Raw genomic sequence first — 9,703 nt, 5'->3', positions numbered from 1 at the left:
TATCTGTTAGTTTTTAAATGCTTTTTCCAAATAGCCCTCTAATTGTAAAGCTTTGTGCTTTTCCCTTTTTCAAGTAGCTCTTCGTGGGTGTGCAGTAACCCAACAAAAATGTCTCCAGGAATGGCCTGGGGCCCACTGGATGGGAGCACACAGCAGGGGCATTGTGTCAGCTCTGTAGCCTTTTGTCCCAAGACACCCATTCCCTGCACAGAAAATTTCCTGGCAAAGAAGAAAACTGCTGTGGTTGAACAGATAGTACTGTCCTGGACTCTGACAGTCAGCCCACGTTTGGGTGAAGCAGGTAGAAACATGACTGACCTTCAGATCTCTAGTGATATGAACCCCTCGGTCTGGGGACAGCCCAGGCACTGTCAGAGAGCGTTCCCTCCCTGCTCAAAATCTCCTCTTGAATGAATTTTAGTGGGGCCCCTTCAAGAATGCTGTGATGCCTTAATTGATCTCCAAGAAATGTAATTACCAACTTATTCCTTCTTGGCAGCTTTCCAGTTCTTGCCTTGGTAGTCACTTGAAAGTGAAAGAGATTTACAAAAAATATTTTACACATTTATTTATTTCTGAGAGACAGAGAGAGACAGAGCACAAGCAGGGGAGGGGCAGAGAGAGAGAGAGGGAGATGCAGAATCCGAGGCAGGCTCCAGGCTCCGAGCTGTCGGCACAGAGCCTGAAGCCCACTTCAGATTCTGTGCCTCCCTCTTTATCTGCCCCTTCCCCGCCCGTGCTCTCTCTCTCTCAAAAATAAATAAACATTAAAAAAAAATGTTTTAATAAAAACAGAAATTATCCTTGCCAGATCTACTCCTTGTTCATCTCCTCTACTCACAGCAGGATGAGGGATGGCCTATCGCTCCTTCCTGCTGGAAATACTTTCTCACTTGGCCCCCAGGACCCTTCCCTCTCTTAGTTCTGCCCTCAGCGACCATTCCTTCCCCATCTCCCGTGCTGGCTCCTCACTTCCTTCCTTCCTTCCTTCCTTCCTTCCTTCCTTTCTTCTTCTTCTTCTTCTTCTTCTTCTTCTTCTTCTTCTTCTTCTTTTAATGTTTATTTATTCTTGAGAGAGAGACACACACACACACAGAGACAGCACAAGTAGGGGAGGGGCAGAGAGAGAGGGACACACAGAGTCCGAGCAGGCCCCAGGCTCTGAGCCATCAGCACAGAGCCCGATGCAGGGCTTGAACCCACAAACCGTGAGATCATGACCTGATCTGAAGTCAGGCGCCCAACTGACTGAGCCACCCAGGTGCCCCCACCTTCCTAACTTCTGAATGACGAGCGCCTCAGGGCTTGGTCTCAGACTTCTTTGCCGTCTGTCCTCACTCTCTTGGTGACTTCCTCTGATCCCGTGATGTAAGTACCATCTATATGCCGCAACTCTCAACTGAGCATCATCGGACCTCTCCCCAGATTCTAGACATAAATGGCCAACGAACCACGTAATAGCGCCACTTGGATATCTAACGCGTATCTCAAACAGCCCAAAGCAAACTCTTGCTTTTCCACCTAAAGCTACTTCTCCCCAGTCTTTCCCATCCTGTGAAGAGCAACTCGGTTCTCCCAGTTGTTCAGGCCCAAACCCTCAGCCACATCCCTGATTCTTTTCTTTCTCTCACACCCACCCATTAGTAAATCATCTGCTCTATTTTTAAATTGTGTATCTTTTCCCACTTTGCAACTTGTCTTTTTCCTCTTTGTGGTATCTTTTGATGAACAGACTGTAGTCATATTTATCAATGTCTTTTTTTTTTATGGCTAGCACTTTTAAAACCATCTTGTTTCAAGAGGTATTCCCTATCCCTAGTCCTTAAAGATACTCTCCTGAAGCTTTTTTTTCTTTTCTCTTCTTTTTTTCTCTTTCTTTTCTTCTTTTTCTTTTTTCTCTTCTCTTTTTTTCTCTTCTTCTCTTTCTTTTCTTTTCTTCTCTTTTCTTTTCCTTTCACCTTTGACATCTTTTCCATAACCCTACTCTAAATCACCATCACCTCTGTCCTGGGTCACTGTAATAGCCTCCTCCCTGCTCTTCTGGCCTCTAGTCTTGCCTCTGTACAGTAACCACGATGATCTAAGCTGGATCGCTTCAGTCCCCTGCTAAAAAGCCTCTAAGGGATTCTCATTTCATTCCAAGCAAAATCCCGGCCACCGTAACCTCTCTCACTTCCTGTAGCTCCCTCCCTCACTCCACTCCAGCCACACACTGATCTCCTTAATGCTTCTAAAACATGTCAAACACACGCCCATCTCAGGACCTTTGCACCTACTGTTCTCTTTGCCTGGAATTCTCCTCCTCCACAAAGCCACAGTGTGGCTCCTCCTCTCAAAGCAGACTCAAAGGTCACTTTATCAGAGAGGACTTTCATGGCCACCCTTTGTCAAAACAGTACATCTTGTTCATCAACAGTGTCCGTCTCGTGTACCTCATTAATTTTTCCTGATTATCTGTCTTCTTGCAATAGAAGCACCATAAAAACCAGAATTTTGTTGTTTGCTGCTGTATTCCCAATGTCAAGGGTGGTCCCTCACATAACAAATAATGAAAAAATACTTAACGAATCCATAATTGAATGAATGAATGTGCCTTAAAAAAATACAGTGTTCTTTTTTTTTTTTTTAAGTTGTATGTATTTATTTTTTAAGAGAGACAGAGAGAGTGAGCAGGAGAAGGGCAGAGAGACAGGGGACAGAAGATCTGAAGCAGGTTCCAGGCTCTGAGCTGTCAGCACAGAGCCTGACACAGGGCTCGAACTCACGGACTGTGAGATCGTGACCTAAGCCGAACTCACGGACGGGGAGATCATGACCTGAGCTGAAGTCGGACGCTTAACCCACTGAGCCACCCAGGCGCCCCTTCTCATCCATCATCTACACAGTTTGCCTCCAGATCCAACTACACACACAAAATAAGAGAAACATTCTCAAATATACACCCTTACTCATCTGTATGTGAGGTCTTTTTGGTATGGGGGTGGAGAAGGGGGAACATTTTTATGCCTTGGCGTAGAATTGCTGAGTCATAGAACACACATTATATTTAATTTGACTAAGTACAGCCAGAAGGCCTGCCTTTTAGAAAGGCACACAGTTTCTACCTCCAGGTATAAACTGGGCAAAAGCACACACAGTTTCTACCTCCATCAGCAATTAGTGGAAAATACCCTGTTTCCTCCATATCCTTATGGGCCCTTTGAATTATCTTGGGTTTCTAATTTTTTGGCAATATTATGGTTATAAAATATTATCTAATTGCTGCTTTTGTTTGAATTTCTCTGATTACCAAGAAAGGGCACTTAGAGTTTTAGTTCTAGAATCTGTGATATTTTAGATTTTTTGGGGGGGTGGGGTGGGGAGGGGTTCAAGTTTTTAGACACTAATAAAATTGTTTAAGTCATTTATTCGCCTTTACCACCCCCCCCCTATATGTCATTGCTTTCTTCTGCATTCAGTTCTCTTTTTTAGGAGTGATTTCAAAGAAGATTTTTATGTGGCAACATTTCTGAGGCCCTGAGTAAATATTTATTTTACTCGAGTATTTAAATGACAGTATAACTAGAGATAAAATTCTAGTTTCAGAGTTCTTTTCCTCCATTACTTTGGAATATTACTCCATTGTCTTTTTGCATAGCAGCTCTTAAGAAGTCCTTCTGTCAACAATCTAACCGTATTGCCAGGAGTTTCCCCCACCCCCGCCATACTGTGTTATATTTGTAAAATACCAAATAAAATATGTAACATTAAAAAAAAAAAAATGGCTCTGAACACACTCCACTCAACTCCAGAGTTGGAGCATTACCAATACTGTTTAATAATTTACTTCTGTGTTCTTTCCCTATCTCCTCCTCCATTCTGACCCCGGGGGGAACCACTTTCCTGAACGTTCCTCACCTTAAAAATAATTTTGTCGTAAGGGCATGCTTCCCTAAAACAATACGTTGTTGAGTTTTGCTAGCTTTTTCTTTTCATTTTTTGATAAATGAGCTCACACTGTGCATAGTCTTTTGCAACTTGTTTTGTTTTTTTCAGTCTCAATTTAATTTTTTTAATGTCTATTTATTTTTGAGAGAGAGAGAGAGAGCGAGAGAGAGAGAGAGAGAGAGAACAAGCAGGGGAGGGGCAGGGAGAGAAGGGAACAGAGGATCTGAAGCCAGACACGGGCCTAGCCGAAGACGGACACGCGACCGACTGAGCCACCTAGGTGTCCCTTTCCAGTCAATTTTAAAGTTTTACCTATTTTGTGCCATGCACCTGTACTCCATTCCATTTCCTTTGAAATTCCATTTTAAAAACATACTGCACCAGACTTCTTAACGTGGAAGAAGTAGTCCAGTCCATATCAATTGGCATCGTGTGATCTTGATTTGCATTTCCCAGATCGCTAAAGAGGTTGATAGACTCTTCTGTGGAATGCTGGCCGGTTCAAGACTTTGCCCATCTTTCCATTGGGTTGTCTGCTTTTTTCTTACTGGCGTGTGACCGTTTTGAAAGAGCGTATTCTACCTACGAATCTTTTTTCAGCTACAGTGACATTGTCACAAATGTCTTCTCCCGGTTTGCAACTTGTCTTTTTTACTCTGTGGTATCTTTGGACAAGCAAACATGCTTTAAAGTCAATGGACATTTTAAGAATTTAAGAACAAAAAGTTGGCTTTTAATTTTTTTGTAAATGCTTGTTTATTTTTCAGAGAAAGAGAAGAGACAGAGCGTGAGAGGGAGAGGAGCAGAGAGAGAGAGGGAGAGGGAGACACAGAATCCAAAGCAGCCGGGCTCCAGGGTCTGGGCTGTCAGCACAGAGTCCGATGCGGGGCTTGAACTCACGGGCCATGAGATCATGACCTGAGCCGAAGTCGGACGCTTAACTGAGTCAGCCACCCAGGCACTCCAAGTTGTTGCTCATTTTAAATGAAGTCAAGAATGATTTGAATCACTGATCGCTTAGGGCGACTACTGCCCTGATGGTCCAGGGCCTGACACAAAGAAAATTCACCCAAGCCCCTCTGGCTTTCCCTTTCTTTCACCCGGTTTGGGGGCAGACTGGGAGGCATTTGATGACCGGCTACATTCCCTCCTCCAGCTATTTGCTTAAACGCCTATAGATAAGCCATTAGTGATGTCGTGGTCCCAACTCTCAGCAGACAGACCAAACCCTAAAAGTGAGTTCTGTCGTATGCGGGCTGTGTGATTTTAGGCAACGCGCTTCTCCTTCCTGGGCCTCCTTCTGCTCATTTCTACAATTGGGATAGCGATGTATTAATTTTCAAGAGCTGCTGGAACAGATGACCACAGACTGGGCGATTTGAACCACAGAAATTTATTTTCTCACAATTCTGGAGGCTAGAAGTACAAGGTCAAGGTGTTAGCGGGGTTGGTTTATTCCGAAGCCTGTCTCCTTGGCTTGTAGTTGGCCGCGTTCTCCCTGCACCTTTGAATGGTGTTCCTGTCGTGTGTCTGTGTCCTGATTTCCTCACGTAAGGACCCAGTTGTATTGGATGAAGGCCCACCTAGTGACCTCACTTTAACTTAATTACCTCTCTAAAGACTCTATCTCCAAATACAGTCACATTATGATGTACCAAGGGGTGAGGACTTCAACATGTGAATGTGGGGTAGGGGGACACAATTCAGCCCGCAACAGCCTACGAGGTATTATTGTTAGGACTGAGTTAGCTAATGCGTTTAAAGCACTAATGATGGGGTTTTTGGGGTGATGGTGGGGGTTCGGAGCTGACGGCCAAGAAAGAATTCTTGAAGACGTCTTTGGTGCAAAAGGGTGATTTTATTAAAGCACGGGGGATTGGGGCGCCTGGGTGGCTCAGTCCGTTGAGCGTCCGACTTCGGCTCAGATCATGATTTCGCAGTCTTTGAGTTCGAGCCCCGCGTCGGGCTTTGTGCTGACAGCTCAGAGCCTGGAGCCTGCTTTGGATTCTGTGTCTCCCTCTCTCTCTGCCCCTCCCCCACTCATGCTCTGTCTCTCTCTCTGTCAAAAATAAACATTAAAAATAAATAAAAAAAAAAAAAAAGAAAAGCACGGGGGACAGGACAGAAAGAGCTGCACCAAGGCTGTGAAGGGTGACTGATTACACACCTTCAGGTTGGGAGGCGGTTAGGGATAGCATAAGTCTCAAAGGAATTTTGGAAACAAGGTTTCCAGGACCTTGAGGGGGTAGGTGTTGTTAGGAAAATGTCATTTATTACTGTTTAGTGAAACCTCAGTCATGAGACCCTTCAGATGTATATCAGGGGCCATATGCCTGGAGTATAATTGCCAATATATACTTGGGGGCTAATGATAAAGGAGGTTTGCAAAGGAATTTTTATGTGTTTAGGGACACTCACGGGATCCTGGGGGCATCAGGATAATGTTAAGCCAAGATTCCCTTTTGCCCCTAGCAAGGTGTCATCATCGAGGCAGCTGAGCTCCTAGAGGGAGGTCACTCTGCCTGTTTCAAGGACTCCTCGATGGGCTGTAGGCAGTAAGGGAACTTAATTTTTCATTTGCCTTTGTTTCTCCCATCACCGTGGCAAGCACCTAAACCCCCTTCCATCTTGATGAGGGTGATATGAGGCCTCCGGGAAACAGAGTCTACAGGTTTCTGGAGAATAGGCTATGGATAAGATTGTCCTTTTCTTGCCGTTTACTAAGTTATCCGTAAACTGAAGGAGACTTCTGTCCTGCGTGACTGTGATCTCTGACGCGGGATCGTGGGGCAAGCTGAGGGCAAAGTACAGGCTAAGAGCACCTCCCCGCCAACACCAGGTGGGATACATGTGATATTCCTCAGACACTCCTGGCTGCCCAAGGACAGGGGAAAGGAAAGAAAGTAAATGGTTGACTGACTCTTTTAAAAACATGCCAACACAGGGGCACTGGGTGGCTCAGTCCAACTTCGGCTCAGGTCATGACCTCACGGTTCATGAGTTCGGGCCCCGAGTCGGGCTCTGTGCTGACAGCTCGGAGCTTGGAGCCTGCTTCAGATTCTGTGTCTTCCTCTTTGACCCTCACCCACTCATGTCTGTCTCTCTCAAAAATAAACATTAAAAAAAATGTTTAAATAAAAAAATAAAAATAAAAGTAAAAATTAAAATTAAAATTAAAAAAATATGCCAACACAGGGGCACCTGGGTGGCTCAGTCGGTTAAGTGTCCAGCTTCGGCTCAGGTCATGATCTCACAGTTCTTGAGTTCGAGCCCCACCTCGGGCTCTGTGCTGACAGCTCCGAGCCTGGAGTCTGCTTCGGATTCTGTGTCTCCCTCTCTCTTTCTGCACCTCCCCCGCTCATTCTCTCCTATCTCTCTCTCTCCCTCTCAAAAAATATATAAACATTAAACAATTTTTTTTTTTTTAATATGCCAACACAGTGCCTGAATATAACATCTGTGGGGGAACTTTCTACGTGATGGAAAGCAAAGCAGGCAGTTACACTGTTGTTATTACATGTGCCTGTTGCTGTTATCTTTCTGGCTATATTATAAGCTCCCGGAGGACTATCTTAAAACTCCCCTTGTTATACCCACGAACTACATGGTGAGCACATAGTCAGGGCTCAGTAAAAACCAACCAAACCACAGTTGTCTTTATGATAGCTTACTTCCTTCTGAGAGGATAGAACGCCATCTAGTGAATCTTGTATTAGACTCAGAAAGTGAGATTCGGAAAATCCCAGACTGTTGGTCCATGTCTTACATAGCCGATATTTATATATGCAAAAGCAACTAGAAATCTCTTATAGTTTGAGCTTGATATTTTTTCATTTATTAGTTTCTTAAAATTTACATCCAAATTAGTTAACATATAGTGCAATAATGATTTCAGGAATAGAATTTAGTGATTCATCACTCACATGTAACACCCAGTGCTCATCCCAACAAGTGTTGGAATGCCCCTTGGCCATTTAGCCCATCCCCCCACCCACAACCCCTCCAGCAACCCTCAGTTTGTTCTCTGTATTTAAGAGTCTGTTATGGTTTGTCCCCCTCCCTGTTTTCATATTATTATTGACAGCTTGATATATTAATGACAAATTCAAGTAAGCTTTTATTTTCCTTTATTGCCAAGAGATTTCTGGCTTTCGTAGAGTTAACCTCATAGTGAATCTGATTAGTTATAGAATGGAAATGCCATAAATAAAAGTGTCATGCAACTATGAATGACAATAAAATAAAATGGAGACGGCCATGAGAAATTCAGCAATCATAAAGTGTCCATTTAGTATTAAAAATGTGCAGCATAGGGGCACCCGACTGGCTCCGTCAGTGGAGCATTCAACTCTTGTTCTCAGGTTCATGAGTTTGAGTCCCACGTTGGGTGTAGAGTTGTTTTTTGTTTTTTTTTTTAATGTGCATTATAGTGAGTGCAGGAACACTATGGTGCCAAGAAGCTATTATTCCTGCCTGTACTGTAATGCCAGACTTAATTTGACTACTAAAGACTTTAACAATAAAGTTGTAATTACAGCTGTTGTTAAAATTTTATACTTTCCTGATACAAGTTTATTCTGTATCCAAAAGTTTGCTCTATGATGGCAATCTTCAGCTTTAGCAGAATATTGTTTTTAATACTCAACTATTGTGCATATGGCCAAAGTGTGTATTTGATGCACATATACTTAGAACCTATTATTTGTCAAACTCTGTTTTGGGCACTGATGATAAAGAGAGGAGACATAGTTCCCACCTTCAAAGAGTTTTGTGTGGTGGTAGGGGGTCGATGGGGTAGGAGTAGAGATGAACACATACATGATTAGAATATAATGGAAAATATGCTAATAGGTAGAATATGAGGAATCTGTTTGGGAAGGTCTACCATTGGGGTTTTGGGGGCTCAGCAACCCCCTAAAAGATACTTAGATGGAAAAAAACAAAACAAAACAACTCAGATGGCAAGTACTAAGTCCCACTACCAGAAATGCTTCCTGGAAGAGATTACATCTAAATTAGAAGGGCGCCTGGGTGACTCAGACAGTTAAGCATCTGACTTTGGCTCAGGTCATGATCTCGTGGTTTGTGGGTTCAAGCTCCCTGCCAGGCTCTGTGCTGACAGCTCAGAGCCTGGAGCCTGCTTCAGATTCTGGGTCTCCCTCTCTCTCTCTGCCCCTCCCCCACTCATGCTGTCTCTCTCTCTCTCTCTCAAAAATAAACATTAAAATTAATTAATTAAACCCTAGAGGAAGAATTAGAGCTGGCTAGTTAAAAAGGTTTAAAGGTAGAGGGACAAGGTGGGGAGAGCAAGGCAAAGCCTGGAAGGGAGGGAACAGTGATTCTGGATCAAGGGAACAGAATATGTGCAAAGGTTTCTGAGGAGAGAGAAAGAATGCAATCTTTTCTAAATCTAGAAGTATACAAACTCTTGTGCTTACATATTCTTTTTTATTTTTATTTTATTTATTTAAGTAATCTTTACACCCAACGTGGGGCTCAAACTCATAACCCTGAGATCAAGAGTCGCATGCTCTTCTGACTGAGCCACCCAGGTGCCCCTACGTTTGCAACTTACAAATACTTATCCCAGTAGCCAGCCTCCAAGATGGCCCCCAATGATCCGCAGCTGCTAGTATCCACACTCTTGTGCTGTCCCCTCCAAAACTGATTACGAGTAACCTGTGTCACCAATAGGATAGTGTGGAAACTATGGTGTGTGTCTTTTGAAGTTAGGCATTAAAAGACACCATGGCTTCTGTCTTGCTCTCTTTTGGAT

Source organism: Panthera uncia (genome assembly GCF_023721935.1).
Source record: "Panthera uncia isolate 11264 chromosome C1 unlocalized genomic scaffold, Puncia_PCG_1.0 HiC_scaffold_4, whole genome shotgun sequence".
In the NCBI taxonomy this organism is placed as follows: domain Eukaryota; kingdom Metazoa; phylum Chordata; class Mammalia; order Carnivora; family Felidae; genus Panthera; species Panthera uncia.
Note: the sequence above shows the minus strand (reverse complement) of the source record.